Raw genomic sequence first — 17,133 nt, 5'->3', positions numbered from 1 at the left:
AACTACATAGTATAATCTATAGCCTATTTTTAAATGGACACGTTCTTACCACTCAGGAGGTTTATCGTGATTGTTTAATGTCTCAGGATGGAGGAATCTAGTGCAGGCAGTTCTTAATGAAACCTTTTAAATTCCTGTTAATGACTTAACATTAGTTTACCAGCTCTGAGCAGCTTTAAACAAACCTTGATTTCAGCTTTTAATAAGCTAATGACTGCGGGAGAAAAGATATTAACTCTCCTTTCTCTTTGTGTTTTTTGCCCCTACCCTTTTTTATCTTTACTGACCTTAACATGATTGTCAAATATTTATAAACATGAGTGAACATCTTTATATTACTCTCATTAATAAGATAAATGCTTAATTTGTCATTCTTTACGTTTTTGGGACTTAATGAATGTTTGTCTTTTGTAGATAAAATGGAGCTGCTAGAAATAGCAAAAGCCAGCCCAGCTAAATCTTTAGGAATGGCCAACCCTGACTTGCCAGATGGTCTCAGAACTGTTCCTATCGTTAAAGAAACAAACTGCAACAGCTGTACTATATGCCACAAAGTTCGAGGTAAGTTCTTCAGGTGTATCCAAACAAAACCTTCCAAAAGATCTGGTTAAAATTTTTTATTTGATTTAACTTCTATACTTCTCAGAAAGGCTAAATATAATTTGTTAAAGTCAAAGTAGCAGATCTGGAAATAGTAAACAGGCTCTCACCCATGAAAATGGGAGGGGAATGAACTTTACTTTTGGTGAGCCTGGAACTGTCCCTGAAAGTCCCACATTCTAGGAAACTCCTGAGTGCAAAAAGTCCTGATTTTCAGCAATGAGTGAGGAAAGTTGGGGATGGGAGGAATACAAAAACTGTATGGTGCCTCCCCCCACCCAAAAAGAGACTGAAGACAACCCTTAAGTGAATATGGCTATTGTCTGCCTTCTGTTAACCTCTGAATTGGCAGCCATGACTTGTGGTTCACAATAATGGATCATCCATTGTTGCATCCTCTCAGAGCAATTTTAAGTTCTAACTATGTACAATGTGAGTCCTAATCTTGAGTGTTAACAGTCTACTTAACTGTGTGCTTTGTATGTAGATAGACAGTAAACTTTGTGAATTGTGACCATGTTTTCTTAGAGTTCAGATAATGAAACTAATGACAAGTACAATACCAACGCCAGTGTGACCTAGACAATACCAAAGCCGTTTAACATAAACGGCTATGTTATTTTAATGACAGATGGAAGGACACATACAGCTGGATTAGGGAGGTAAGTAACCCAAACAGAGCATACTGCACAATATGCAGAAAAGAATTTGCGGTTGGGCATGGTGGAGAAGGGGATGTGAAAAAACATACAGACATTGAATCTAACAAGTCTGGGATGAGACAATCACGTACTTTTGAATCAATTCAAAGTGTTTTCGTTTCCCAAAATGACACCAATGGTCGATCGAAAATAGCAGCTGCTAGTGGGGCACGGTGGCTCACACCTGTAATCCCAGCACTTTGGGAGGCTGAGGCAGGCAGATCACCGGAAGCCAGGAGTTCAAGACTAGCCTGGTCAACATGGTGAAACCTGATCTCTACTAAAAATACAAAAATTAGCTGGGTGTGGTGGCCCCTGCCTATAATCCTAGCTACTCAGGAGGCTGAGGCACAAGATCAGTTGAACCTGGGAGGCGGAAGTTGCAGTGAGCTAAGATTGCGCCAGTGCTACTGCACACCAGCTTGGGCGACAGAACGAGACTCTGTCTTAAAAAAAAAGAAAGTAAAAAAGGCTGGGCATGGTGACCCATACGTGTTATCCCAGCACTTTGGGTGGCTGAGGCGGGTGGATCACTTGAGGCCAGGAGTTTAAGACTAGCCTGGCCAACCTGGCAAAACCCTGTCTCTATCAAAAATACAAAAATTAGCCAGGCGTGGTGGTACACACCTGTAATCCCAGCTACCTACTGGGGAGGCTGAGGCACGAGAATCACTTGAACCCAGGAAGCACAGGTTGCAGTGAGCCGAGATTGCACCACTGCACTCCAGCCAGAGTGAAACTTTGTCTCAGAAAAAAAAAAAAAAAGAAAAAATAGCAGCTGATGAACTAGCGAATTAGCTTGGGTATACCACACAAATGACCATGGTTTATCCTATCCTTCCCTTGATTGCTCTATGAAACTGAGTAAAATTACATTTTCTGATTCAGAGGTTGTAACTAAAATATCCTGTGGGTGGAAAAAAAGGGGAGATTTTGGTAACAGACGTGCTGGCCCTTACAGTGTAGAGCTGATCCTGTCAGATCTCACCAATGATCATGCTTTCTACAGGATGGCAAGTAATGTATTGAATCATGGCAATACAAAAGTGTTCCCCCTAGCTCTTAGGTACTTTGATTTGAAAAGTGGAGTTTCAAGTTGCCTCCTTGATTTCTATGAAAATTTTTATGAAACCTCAGAAAACATAAACAATTATTGATAGCATGTCCAAATACAAACTAGACTTTGCTCACCTATCTGCATATTCAGCAGATGGTGCAAATGTAAATTTTGGCAAGTTCCATTCAGTCTACAAACTTCTCACCACAGAAAAAGAAAAGGTTTTACCTGCTAAACGGCCTGCACAACTGGTATACAAGACTGCTAAAAAGGGCTGTGATTTGCTTTCCTGTGATACTGAAGCTTTCACAATCAAAGTTTTGGGTTGCTTTTCAGTTTCCTCAAAACATGCAGAGACACTTCATGAGGTTTTTGACTTTGTCGAAATGAAAATAGAATCCTTCAACATGTGCCTACAAGATGGCTATCGTTACTGGCCATAGAGAAGATGTTAAAATGTTGGCCTGCCATCAAGTCTTATTTTCAAAATATGGGAAAAGAAGAGTGTTCTTCTCTAATTTGGAAATACATCAAGGATGAGGATGAAGAAACAAGATTATAGTATAACAGAAATATATATGCCTTTTGTCCAGAACTGCTTGATGATCTTTGAAGAAGTTATAAGGAGCGTAGAAAAGGATACACTAACTGCACCTGAGTTATTTGATATTATGTGTAAGTTGCGGCAAAAGCTCATACAGCAAAAAAATGACTCTTTGGAAAGAAGATTGTTTTAGAACTCAAAAAAATGTCATCAGAAAAGGGCAACCAAATTGAACTGGACTTTCTTGATTACTAGAACTTTAACCTTTTTTTTTTTTTTTTGAGATGGAGTCTTGCTCTGTCATCCAGGCTGGAGTGCAGTGGCACGATCTCAGCTCACTGCAAGCTTTGCTTCCCCGTTCATGCCATTCTCTTCACCTAAAATTAACCATCACAAAAGTTAAGGAGAAAGAAGACAACTTGTAGGGGAGGCTGCTATGCAAGATAGTGTGTGAAGGAAGGGCTCTCTGAAGAAGTAACATCTGAGCAGAGACTTGAATGAAGTGAAGAATTGAGCCATGTGGGTATGGAGGATACAACTTCCAGGTAGAGAGGACAAGTGTGGTGTGTATCAGGGTCAGCAAAGAAGCCATGTGACAGAGAAGGGTGGGCCAGGGAGATAGGGATAAGTGATCTACCTCCTGGGGAGGTGGCCAGGAGCTAGAGCATGAGGATCTTGTAGGATTTTGTTCTGCAAGGTATGTACATCCTCATTGTCTTTCACATTCTAAGGTGGTACCACTCAGTGATTGAAATCCTTAAGCGTTATATTAGTCTGCTTGGGCTACCATAACAGCCAAAAGTAGCTATTTTTTGAATTTCGAATGGTTTAGTCAGACTACAAATTACTTAATAACAGGGGCTACAGTTCATTCCTGGATATATCCCCAGAATCAGGGACAGTTTCTAGAACACACTTGAGTGCTCAACAGACATAGCTATTATAGTTAGTTGAAATAGAATTGGCAATGTGGGAAATAAGAAATCATATTTTTGGCCCAGCACAGTGGTTCACGTCTGTAATCCCAGCACTTTGGGAGGCTGAGGCAGGAGGATCAATTGAGGTCAGGAGTTTGAGACCATCCTGGCCAATATGGTGAAACCCCATTTCTACTAAAAATATAAAAAGTAGCTGGGTGTGGTGGTGTGTGCCTGTGATCCCAGCTACACAGGAGGCTGAGGTGGGAGAATTGCTTGAACCTGGTAGGCAGAGATTGGAGTGAGCCAAGATCATACCACTGCACTCCAGGCTGGGCAACAGAGCCAGACTCCATCTCAAAAAAAAAAAAAAAGGGGGGGGAGGATCCAAGATGGCCGAATAGGAACAGCTCCGGTCTACAGCTCCCAGCGTGAGTGATGCAGAAGATGGGTGATTTCTGCATTTCCAGCTGAGGTACCGGGTTCATCTCACTGGGACTTGTTGAACAGTGGGTACAGCCCACAGAGTGTGAGCTGAAGCAGGGCAGGGCATTGCCTCACGTGGGAAGCGCAAGGCGTCGGGAAATTCCCTTTCCTAGCCAATTGAAGCTGTGACACATGGTACCTGGAAAATCGGGACACTCCCACCCTAATACTGCCCTTTTCCAACAGTCTTAGCAAATGGCACACCAGGAGATTATATCCTGTGCCTGGCTCTGAGGGTCCCACGCCTATGCAGCCTTGCTCACTGCTGGCACAGCAGTCTGAGACTGAACTGCAAGGCAGCAGCGAGGCTGGGGGAGGGGTGTCCGCCATTGCTGAGGCTTGAGTAGGTAAACAAAGTGGCCGGGAAGCTCCAACTGGGTGGAGCCCACTGCAGCTCAATGAGGCGTGCCTGCCTCTGTAGACTCCACCTCTGGGGGCAGGGCATAGCTGAACAAAAGGCAGTAGAAACTTCTGCAGACTTAAACGTCCCTGTCTGACAGCTTTGAAGAGAGTAGAGGTTCTCCTAGCACGGAGTTTGAAATCCGAGAATGGACAGACTGCCTCCTCAAATGGATCCCTGACCCCGAGTAGCCTAACTGGGAGACACCTCCCAGTAGTGGCCAACTGACACCTCATACAGCCAGGTGCACCTCTCAAATGAAGCTTCCAGAGGAAGGATCAGGCAGCAACATTTGCTGTTCTGCAACATTTGCTGTTCTGCAGCCTCTGCTGGTGATACCCAGGCAAACAGCATCTGGAGTGGACCTCCAGCAAACTCCAACAGACCTGAAGCTGAGGGTCCTGACTGTTAGAAGGAAAACTAACAAACAGAAAGGAATAGCATCAATATCAACAAAAAGGACATCCACACCAAAGCCCCATCTGTAGGTCACCATCATCAAAGACCAAAGGTAGATAAAACCACAAAGATGGGGAGAAACCAAAGCAGAAAAGCTGAAAATTCTAAACATCAGAGTGCCTCTTCTCCTTCAAAGGAACACAGCTCCTCGCCAGCAATGGAACACAACTAGATGGAGAATGACTTTGATGAGTTGAGAGAAGTAGACTTCAGAAGATCGGTAATAACAACTCTGAACTGAAGGAGGATGTTCAAACCCATTGCAAAGAAGCTAAAAACCTTGAAAAAAGATATGAGATGAATGGCTGACAAGAACAGTGTAGAGAAGACCTTAAATAACCTGATGGAGCTGAAAACCATGCCACGAGAACTACGTGATGCGTGCACAAGCTTCAGGAGCTGATTCAATCAAGTGGAAGAAAGGATATCAGTGATTGAAGATCAAATGAATGAAATGAAGTGAGAAGAGAAGTTAAGAGAAAAAAGAGTGAAAAGAAACAAACAAAGCCTCTAAGAAATAGGGGAGTATGTGAAAAAACCAACTCTTATGTGTGATTGGTGTACCTGAAAGTGATGGGGAGAATGCAACCAAGTTGGAAAACACTCTTCAGGATATTATCTGGGAGAACTTCCCCAACCTAGTAAGGCAGGCCAACATTCAAATTCAGGAAATACAGAGAACACCACAAAGATACTCCTCGAGAAGAGCAACTCCAAGACATATAATTGTCAGATTCACCAAGGTTGAAATGAAGGAAAAAATGTTAAGGGCAGCCAGAGAGAAAGGTCAGGTTACCCACAAAGGGAAGCCCATCAGACTAACAGTGGATCTCTCAGCAGAAACTCTACAAGCCAGAAGAGAGTGGGGGCCAATATTCACATTCTTAAAAAAAAGAATTTTCAACCCAGAATTTCATATCCAGCCAAACTAAGCTTCATAAGTGAAGGAGAAATAAAATCCTTTACAGACAAGCAAATGCTGAGAGATTTTGTCACCACCAGGCCTGCCTTACAAGAGCTCCTGAAGGAAGCAGTAAACATGGAAAGGAACAACCGATACCAGTCACAGCAAAAGCATGGCAAATTGTAAAGACCATCAATGCTAGGAAGAAACGGCATCAATTAACGAGCAAAATTACCAGCTAACATCATAATGACAGGATCAAATTCACACATAACAATATTAACCTTAAATGTAAATGGGCTAAATGCCCCAATTAAAAGACACAGACTGGCAAATTGAATAAAGAGTCAAGACCCATCAGTGTGCTGTATTCAGGAGACCCATCTCACATGCAGAGATACACATAGGTTTAAAATAAAGGGATGGAGGAAGATCTACCAAGCAAATGGGGAAAAAAAGCAGGGGTTGCAATTCTAATCTCTGATAAAACAGACTTTAAACCAACAGTAACTATACTACAAGGCTACAGTACAGCATGGTACTGGTACCAAAACAGAGATGACCAATGGAACAGAACAGAGCCCTCAGAAATAATACCACACATCTACAACCATCTGATCTTTGACAAACCTGACAAAAACAAGAAATGGGGAAAGGATTACCTATTTAATAAATGGTGCTGGGAAAACTGGCTAGCCATATGTAGAAAGCTGAAACTGGATCCCTTCCTTACACCTTATACAAAAATTAATTTAAGATGGATTAAAGACTTAAATGTTAGACCTAAAACCATAAAAACCCTAGAAGAAAAACCTAGGCAGTACCATTCAGGACATAGGCATGGGCAAGGACTTCATGACTAAAACACCAAAAGCAATGGCAACAAAAGCCAAAATAGACAAATGGGATCTAAGTAAACTAAAGAGCTTCTGCACAGCAAAAGAAACCAACATCAGAGTGAACAGGCAATCTACAGAATGGGAGAAAATTTTTACAATCTACCCATCTGACAAAGGGCTAATATCCAGAATCTACAAAGAACTTAAACAAATTTACAAGAAAAAAATCAACCCCATCAAAAAGTGGGCAAAGGATATGAACAGACACTTCTCAAAAGAAGACATTTATGCAGCCAACAGATACATGAAAAAATGCTCATCATCACTGGCCATCAGAGAAATGCAAATCAAAACCGAAATGAGATACCATCTCATACCAGTAAGAATGACGATCATTAAAAGGTCAGGAAACAACAGGTGCTGGAGAGGATGTGGAGAAATAGGAACACTTTTACTCTGTTGGTGGGACTGTAAACTAGTTCAATCATTGTAGAAGACAGTGTGGCGATTCCTCAAGGATCTAGAACTAGAAATACCATTTGACCCAGCCATCCTATTACTGGGTATATACCCAAAGGATTATAAATCATGCTGCTATAAAGACACATGCACACATATGTTTATTGCAGCACTATTCACAATAGCAAAGACCTGGAACCAACCCAGATGTCCATCAATGATAGACTGGATTAAGAAAATATGACACATACACACCATGGAATACAATGCAGCTATAAAAAAGGATTTCATGTCCTTTGTAGGGACATGAATGAAGCTGGAAACCATCATTCTGAGCAAACTGTCGCAAGGACAGAAAACCAAACACTGCACGTTCTCACTCATAGGTGGGAATTGAACAATGAGAACACTTTGACACAAAGCAGAGAACATCATACACCGGGGCATGTTGTGGAGTGCAGGGAGAGGGGAGGGATGGCATTAAGAGAAATACCTATTGTAAATGACCAGTTAATGGGTGCAGCACACCAATATGGCACGTGTATACATATGTAACAAACCTGCAAGTTGTGCACATGTACCCTAGAACTTAAAGTATAATAATTAAAAAAAAAAAAAAAAAGAAATTGGCTTGGTGCAGTGGCTCACACCTGTAATCCCAGCACTTTGGGAGGCCAAGGCAGGCAGATCACGAGGTCAGGAGATGGAGACCATCCTGGCTAACACAGTGAAACCCCCTCTCTACTAAAATTAAAAAAAATTAGCCGGTTGTGGTGGCGGGCACCTGTAGTCCCAGCTACTCAGGAGGCTGAGGCAGGAGAGTTGCTTGAACCCGGGAGGCGGAGGTTGCAGTGAGCCAAGATCAGGCCACTGCATTCCAGACTGGGTGACAGAGTGAGACTCTGTCTCAAAAAAAAAAAAAAAGAAGAGACACCAGAAGTGTAAAAGCAGAGGACAGGCCATATGAGGACGCAGGAAGGAGGCAGCCATCTGCAAGACAGGAAGAGAGATGTCACCCAGAAACCAACCCTGCCGGCACCTTGAACTTCCAGCGTCCAGAATTAGAAAATAAATTTCTGTTGTTTAAGTCTGAGTGACTTAACAACAGTTTAAGCTGCTGTTATGGGAGCCCAAGCAGACTAATACAACGCTTAAGGATTTCAATCACTGAGTGGTACCACCTTAGAATGTGAAAGACAATGAGGATGTATGTACAACCTCCTTCCCCTGTGTTTGGAGGGTGGCTTCAAATTCTTTCTGTTTTCTGTGCTGTGTAGGAAAAAAAAATCTATAAAATTCTGTGAGTTTGTAATTGATAGATTGGTCCTCTTTCATACAAATAATGCTTATAGTTTAAAAGTCCTAGAAAAATAAATTCACAGTCACATTTTCTGTATGCAACTACATTTATGTAAGTGAAAACTTGGTAGTTTGTTTAGCTTGTTCATTTTTATTTTTCAAGTATTATGTAAACAAAAAGAACCTTGGTCTGCCAGAATTTTCAAAGAAAATTGGCAAAACAAGATTTCCCATAGTAACAACCATACATACAGCTATATTCAGTGACTAAATGGTGTTTATGCTTTTCTTAAGCAATGGAGTTCATTTTGACCAATTGTTAAGAAGTACCTAAGAAAACTGCTTATTCATTTTCCACATCCTGTTTGGCAAAGTGTGACACATAGCAATAGAAAACAATAATATAATCCTGGGATGCATATACAATCAGTGCACAGAGAGCTGTGGTATCAGCTTTCAGACGAACATTTAAACACTGCCACACACTGTCCATCTGTTGTCCTGCAATCAGGTTCTGCCCTTGGTCTCAGTGGAAGCCTGAATCACAGGCACTGCCACGTTCACAAAGCTGTTAATTCTTCAAAACACCAAATGGTACTCAAATAGGGAAGTATAGGCCGGGCATGGTGGCTCACACCTGTAATCCCAGCACTTTGGGAGTCCAAGGCGGGCTGATCCTGGCCGACATGGTGAAACCCCGTCTCGACTAAAAATGCAAAAATTAGCCGGATGTGGTAGCGCGTGCCTGTAGTCCCAGCTACTCGGGAGGCTGAGGCAGGAGAATCGCTTGAACTTGGGAGGTGGAGGTTGCAGTGAGCTGAGATTGTGGCACTGAACTCCAGCCTGGTGACAGAGCGATACTCCATCTCAAAAAAAAAAAAAAAAAAATTATACCATCTGAAGACTCTAATGGTATGATCTAAGGTTCTATGAAGCACATGATTGCAGTCATGTCAAAGCAGTTTCTATGAGCACACTGTTATCTGTTAAAAAAGCAAACAAGGCCGGGCACAGTGGCTCAGGCCTTTCATCCCAGCACTTTGGGAGGCCGAGGTGGGTGGATCACTTGAGGTCAGGAGTTTGAGATCAGCCTGGCCAACATGGTGAAACCCCATCTTTACTAAAAACACAAAAAATTAGCCAGATGTGGTAGGTGCCTGTAATCCCAGCTACTTGGGAGGCTGAGGCAGGAGAATCGCTTGAACCCAGGAGGCAGAGGTTCAGTGAGCCGAGATGGTGCCATTCCACTCTAGCCTGGGTGACAGAGTAAGACTCCATCTCAAAAAATAATATTAAATTAACCTTAGCTTACTGGATGACCACCATCATATATGCAGTCTGTTGTTGACCAAGATGTTGTTATGTGGTACATAGCTGTATTTTATTGTTGTATTCTACAGTGCATAATAAATGGTGAGATTCTCCTCAAAGAGTGGCAGAGAAAGGATTCAACTCCATTTTCTGTGACACCAGCGTCTGTGCAGAACATTGGATAACACCTCTAAAATGACAAAGTGTTTTCTAGGCCAAATCTCCTATGATACCAAACTTCTCATAATGGTACAAATGCAAAGTTTTTTTTAAAGAGATATTTATTTCATTGTTTGGTTCCAGAAAGAAAATTCTTTATGCTTTAATACTGAAAGTACTTGGTATAATGACTGAATATTAAAAGTTTAAATGAGTTTTTATTACATAAAGCAGTATTCTTGTTCATTCTGTAGATAAAAACTTTTAGGTTTTGAACCTACTGAGAGAATAATTAGAACTAATTCTTTATGTCGTAGGAACAGAAACCTCAGACAGCCCTGAGAGGAGGACAGCAGGAGCCAGTCTCACAAACACAATGACAGGGCCTTCCAAAAAGCCTTCTCCCATGAGAACACTAGATGCCGGCTGGACACGGTGGCTCACGCCTGTAATCCCAGCACTTTGGGAGACCCAGGCAGGCAGATCACAAAGTCAGGAGTTCGAGACCAGCTTGGCCAACATTGTGACACCTAGTCTCTACAAAAATACAAAAATTAGCCGGCATGGTGGTGCACGTCTGTAATCCCAGCTACTCAGGAGACTGAGGCAGGAGAATCACTAGAACCTGGGAGGCAGAGATTGCAGCGAGCCAAGATTGTGCCACTGTACTCCAGCTTAGGCAACAGATCGAGATTCCGTCTCAAAAAAATAAATAAATACATTGTGAGATTATGCATTTTTATAGTGTAAATGTTTTAGGTATTTGTTTAAGCAAAGCATATGTTAAAGGTTAAAAGCCTTTGGAACACTCTGCCCCCAAATCCTGCAGGCGTTTTCTTTCCTCCCATCCAGTTAAGTAAAGCTGCTTGCCATCTCAGTGTATTCAGTCAGCTTTTAGGAGATAGATTATTTCTGATGAATGAGGATCCTGCTGCTTCATAAGTAGATGTTCACATTCATGTCTCACCACGGTCTGCCTCAAATCTATTTCTCTGGGCCAGGTATGGTGGGTCACGCCTGTAATCCCAGCACTTTGGGAAACTGAGGTGGGCAGATCACTTGAGCCCAGGAGTTCCAGACCAGCCTGGGCAATATGGAGAAACCTTGTCTCTACAAAAAATACCACCACCAACAAAAAATTAGCTGGGCATGATGATGTGTGCCTGTAGCCTCAGCTACTTGGAAGGCTGAGGTGGGAGGATCACTTGAGACTGGGAGGTTGAGGCTGTAGTGAACCATGACTGCACCACTTCACTCAACCTGGGCAACAGGGCAAGACCCTGACTCAAAAAAACTACATCTCTAACTTTATTTTCCAAAATTCTCCACAATAAACCCTTTGCTCTAGTCAAGCTATTTATCTTCTATCCCCAAATTCTAAAATGGGCATTTCTAATTCCAAGTTTGCTAAGACTTTTGTTTCTCTCTAAAATATTACTTTCCCTCTGCTTGTTCCCTTAAGACCTACGTGAGATTCTTTTTCATTTGTTCATTCAGTAAACACCAATTGAATGCCACATGAAATACACTATCTGGAATGCTGGGGTAGAGTAAGAACAAGTTTCTGTCCTTATGTAATTTATATTCTGGGAGGAAAGGCATTAAAAATAAATTAAAACCTTAGTTATTTAATTACAAGTGTGATAAATGCTAAAAATAGGAGGCACAGGAAAGCAAGATAACCTATAATTGGGGGAAAACCTGTCTGGGAGATCAAGAAGGCATTCCCATGCATTGTTGTAACAACCTTTTTGGAAGGCAATACTGCAATGTATTGATGACTCAGCTCCTTCGACCTAGCAGTTCCACTTTAGGAATAAAAGTAACCTAGCAATAAAAGTAATACTACTTAAAGCAGCATGTGGCTTTGGCTCCCAGTGAAGTTTCAGGTGTTACAAAGCATAATACCCCTCCAAGCCAGGCTGCCCAAAAGGTCAAATCCAGAAACCAGTCTAGTGGACTGAGGAAAGCAAGTGAAGGTAACTTGACATGCCATAAAGAACTGTTCAAGTGAGTGGACTCATTGTGAGATGCCTGATGCATTCCAGAGAAGTCAGATTTAGGTCCAATAGCAAAATACAAGAAGTCAAGCACATGAGGGCCTCCTGTGAGATCTGGATAGGGCAGCCAGGCACGGTGGCTCACGCCTGTAATCCCAGCATTCTGAGAGGCCAAGGCTGGAGAATCATTTGAGCCCAGGAGTTCAAGATTAGCCTGGGCAACATGGTGAAACTTCATCTCTACAAAAAAATTAGCTGGGCATGGTGGTGTGTGCCTGTACTACCAGCTACTGGTGGGGGCTGAGGTGGGAGGATCATTTGAGCCCAGGAATTTGAGGCTGCAGTGAGCTAGGATGGCGTCACTGCACTCAGGCCTGGACAACAGAGCTCGCGAGACTCTGTGTATTAAAAAAAAAAAAAGATCTTGATGGAAGACTTTCAGGAAAAACTTATCCATTAATACCGTTTAACAAAACAGTCGCTGAACATGGGAGCAACGTTCAGAGGTGATTACTCAGAGCACATTCGTTTTACTGGCCCAAAGGGTTGATATGTATCCCCCTTCACCAATGGAAGGTGGTCTGCAACTCCCCGGTTGTGGCCTGTTAGGAACCAGGCCGCACGGCAGGAGGCAGGCGGTGGGCGAGTGAAGCTTCGTCTGTATTCACAGCCACTCCCCATCGCTTGCATTACTGCCTGAGCTCCACCTCTCGTCACGTCAGCTACAGCATCAGATTCCCACAGGAGCGAACTCTGTGCATGAGAGGCTCTAGAGGGCCACTCCTTATGACAATCTAGTACTTATTGATCTGTCACTGTCTCCCATCCCCTCAGATGGGACCGTCTAGTTGCAGGAAAACAAGCTCAGGGCAAGTTGTATAACTATTTTATTACATATTATAATGTAATAATAATAATAAGTGCAAAATACATGTAATGCACTTGAATCATCCCAGAACAATGCCCCCACCCCCGACCGTGGAAAAACTGTCTTCTATGAAACTGGTCCCTGCTGCTGAAAGAGTTGGGACTGCTGCTCTATAAGATCCCATTTCACTGGTTGTAAAAATAATGGTTTCATTGCATTGTACCTTGAAGTAAAGGTTGTTGTCAGGATGAGGATCAAACAACTAATCTTTTCACAGGGCCAGACAAGTGCTAAATCTCCCAAGACATGACCTGTGATCATTTGGTTGTTGAGTCGAAGTTGCAAAAATTAAGTATGATCAGGTAGAGGCTGTGAAAGGATTTGGGGGAGTAGGACAGAAAGTGGACTGCATATAACCTTCAAAAAAGAAACCTCTTACAGCTTCAGTAACTTAGCCTTCTGTAGTATTTCTCCTTTTTCTGTCCTGGACCCAGTTGACATTCTCCAGTTATTCCACTGCCCATGACTGTGCCATCACCGAAGTTAAATTCCCTGTGAAGTTTGTGTAACATAATCCATATATGGTTAATAACGGTTCCTCTGATGTTAAGGCGGGTATGGTTGAGATGGCTCATCTGACTGAGTAGCAACACCCTGTGAGCAAAAGTGTGCATGGAAGAGTTATATTTTGTGCAAAGCAGAGCAGTCCTCAAGCAATACAGGTGGCCATTAGGCATGGACGTGACTGTCTCATTCTCAATTACACAGAGGCACCAATCGGTTCTTCCGTTGTAGTGACACCACCAGTAATTGCACCTGTATGACTTATCAAGAATAACATTGGCAAACACATATCTGGATTTGTGTGTTGTCCTTTTGCTTGCCCTAGTTTGAGTAGACACCCCAAAAGCTGAATGATGTGATACAGAACTATTCGGCTGGGCACGGTGGTTCAAGCCTGTAATCCCAGCGCTTTGGGAGGCCGAAGCGGGCAGATCACAAGATCAGGAGTTCGAGACCAGCCTGGTCAACATGGTGAAACCCTGTCCCTACTAAAAATACAAAAAATTACCTGGGTGTGGTGGCAGGCGCCTGTAATCCCAGCTACTCAGGAGGCTGAGGCAGGAGAATCACTTGAACCTGGGAGGCGGAGGTTGCAGTAAGCTGAGACCACCACACTCCAGTCTGGGCAACAGAGTGAGACTCCATCTCAAAAAAAAAAAAAAAAAAAAAAACTATTCATAACATCTCTCTATGGTGGCTGTAATGGGACAGAGTCATCGGCTTCCCTGGTGAATATTACACATAGCATCTTCACATACTAGGTCTTCATGGCAGGGAATAGATGTGTTAAGTTTATCAAGGGTGCCTCCTGTGTTGCACTGCAAGCCTGGTATTTCCACAATACAGCTACCAACCCAGGAAACCATCACTAAGAGGAGCAGTAGGAAGAACAGCTGACTTATACCAAGGCTCAGTAATTGCAAACAGTGGAGTGAGCTCCCATGGGGTGATGGTTCACCCAGCAGCAGGAATTCCTTGGGACATCCTGAAAACGGGCATGTTTGTTGATCTGTTAATTGCTTCGAATGCTTTACTGGTGACTGTAGCTATGATTCTATAGCAGCCCTAACAACAGACATGTCTAATCTCAACTAATCTCTGATCTAAGATCAACAGCTATGTCATCTGTGTCAAAATCACTCAGAGCTGCTTTTTCCTCTTTGTAGCTCTCACACTTTGGATGTGCTCCTCTAATCCTTTCTGAAAGAGCTAAGCTGACCCCCACCACCGTTGGAGGAAACTCCTGGAGCAGTGCTGGGGTTTTCACTGCAATCAGTTGCTCCAAGTTCGTCTTGTACATGGCTCTTCGACCTTGGGCTTGTGGATTAGGGGCCTGTGGAGGAGCTCTGTGACTGCTCTGATATCTATGGATAGTTCTGAGGCATTGTATTTAGTGAAAAAACTGGAAACCATATGCATGTCCATGAATTAAAAAAAGGGGGATAGGCCAGGCACCGTGGCTCACACCTGTAATTCCAGCAGTTTGGGAGGCTGAGGTGTGCGGATCACCTGAGGTTGGGAGTTCGAGACCAGCCTGACCAACATGGAGAAACCCCGTCTCTACTAAAAATACAAAATTAGCCGGATGTGGTCACGCATGTCTGTAATCCCAGCTACTCAGGAAGCTGAGGCAGAAAAATTGCTTGAACCCGGGAGGCAGAAGTTGCAGCGAGCCAAGATCGTGCAGCCTGGGCAATAAGAGCGAAACTCCATCTCAAAAACAACCAACCAACCAAAAAAGCAGGGGTAGACTAATTTCTAGTACTTCTAGACTATGGAATGTGATACAGCTGATAAACCAAAACACATTAGATCGATATGATTTATCCTAAAGGATGTTGATTATAAGTTTCAACTTGTTTAGAATGAGCCCATATTCATCAAAAATTCTGTATGCACCAGATGCAGTGGCTCACGCCTGTAATCCCAGCAGTTTGGGAAGCCGAAGTGGGCAGATCCCCTGAAGTCAAGAGGTTGAGACCAGCCTGGCCAACATGGTGAAACCCCGTCTTGTGGAGGAAAAGTTAAATATTAAATTTGAACTCAACTGGACTTGAACACAAGGAATGGTTACATGCCAGAAATCTGTCCCTGGGCACTGGCTCAGGAACAGATGGACTATACTGATTGTTCTTGATACATACATCATCTGCCTCGAGGCGATAAACAAAACCTTGAAAATAGGCTGACCTTTCCATGTTCCTTGAGTCCAGTGACAAAAGGCCTTGTGCCTGGGCCTCATGCCAAAGAGAATACTATAAAAAGGTCAGGCCGGGTGTGGTGGCTCACGCCTGTCATCCCAGCATTTTGGGAGGCCAAGGTGGGCAGATCACCTGAGGTCAGAGGTTCGAGACCAGCCTGGACAACATGGTGATACCCCATCTCTACTAAAAATACCAAAAATTAGCTGGGCATAGTGGCAGGCGCCTGTAATCCCAGCTACTCAGGAGGCTGAGACAGGAGAATCCCTTGAACCTGGGAGGCGGAGGTTGCAGTGCATGCTATTGTACTCCAGCCTGGGCAACAAGAGTGAAACTCCGTCTCAAAAAAAAAAAAAAAAGGTCAGGGTCCCAGACTATGCTGAAGCTGCATGAGACCTCTCCTCCTCTGTGCGTGGACCAGTGGCCGACTCTGGAACCCAGGCTGTTGCTTCCCAGTCTGGTGATGAATCCTCAATCATATGGTGAGTGTATATACGCTGATTGTTCTGTTTTTTTTTTCTCACTGCTGTTTGCTCAATGCACCTTCTCTTTTATACTTAAATAAACCTAGAGTACTTTACAATCTGCACTTGCTGTGAGTGCTGTGTGTTTGCTTTTACCTGTGCACTCCCCACACAGAATATGTCTCTACTGAAAAAAAAAAAAAATAGCCGGGTGTGGTGCATGTGCCTGTAATCCCTGCTACTTGGGAGGCTGAGGCACGAGAATCACTTGAACCTGGGAGAGGGAGATTGCAGTGAGCCGAGATCATGCCACTGCACTCCAGCCTGAGCGAGAGAGTGAGACTCTGTCTCACAAAACAACAACAGCAACAAAAATTAGCCAGGTGTGGTGGCGTGCACCTGTACTCCCAGCTGCTCGGGACGCTGGGGCATGGGAATCACTTGAACCAGGAAGGCAGAGGTGGCAGTAAGTCGAGATTGCACCACTGCACTCCAGCCTGGGCAAGAGAGTGAGATTCTGTCTCAAAAAAAAAAAAAATTCTATATATGGGTATATTTGACATGTCAAAGAAAGCTATGGAAGTGCACTCATTAAAATGTTAACATTGGTTATCTCTATGATATGAGAAAGAAGGATGGAGACCTCTTCTAGAGGATTCTATACCTCTAGGGAATGACTGTTAGCTTTTATACATCTCTACAAAAAATTGATTAAATTAGCTGGGCGTAGTGGTATAGGTATATGTAGTGGTATATGTAGTCCCAGCAGGCAGCTGAGCTGGGAGGATCACCTCAGCCTGAGAAGTCGAGACTGCAGTGAGTTGTGACTGCACCACTGCACTCCAGCCTAGGCAAAAAAGCAAGACCTTGTCTCAAAAAAAAAAAAAAAAAAAAAAAAAAC

The 17,133-nt window shown here is 43.2% G+C and overlaps 1 protein-coding gene across 1 annotated transcript in view; it reads left to right on the top strand.

Annotated features, from left to right (window-relative positions):
* Positions 1-17,133, top strand: part of RSRP1 (arginine and serine rich protein 1) — a 28,392-nt gene that overhangs the window by 1,438 nt on the left and 9,821 nt on the right. The window lies entirely within an intron of this gene.

The sequence above is a fragment of the Theropithecus gelada genome, chromosome 1, assembly GCF_003255815.1.
Source record: "Theropithecus gelada isolate Dixy chromosome 1, Tgel_1.0, whole genome shotgun sequence".
NCBI classification, from domain to species: domain Eukaryota; kingdom Metazoa; phylum Chordata; class Mammalia; order Primates; family Cercopithecidae; genus Theropithecus; species Theropithecus gelada.
The sequence above is the reverse complement of the archived record's forward strand: the minus strand, read 5'-3'. Positions and strand labels throughout refer to the sequence as shown.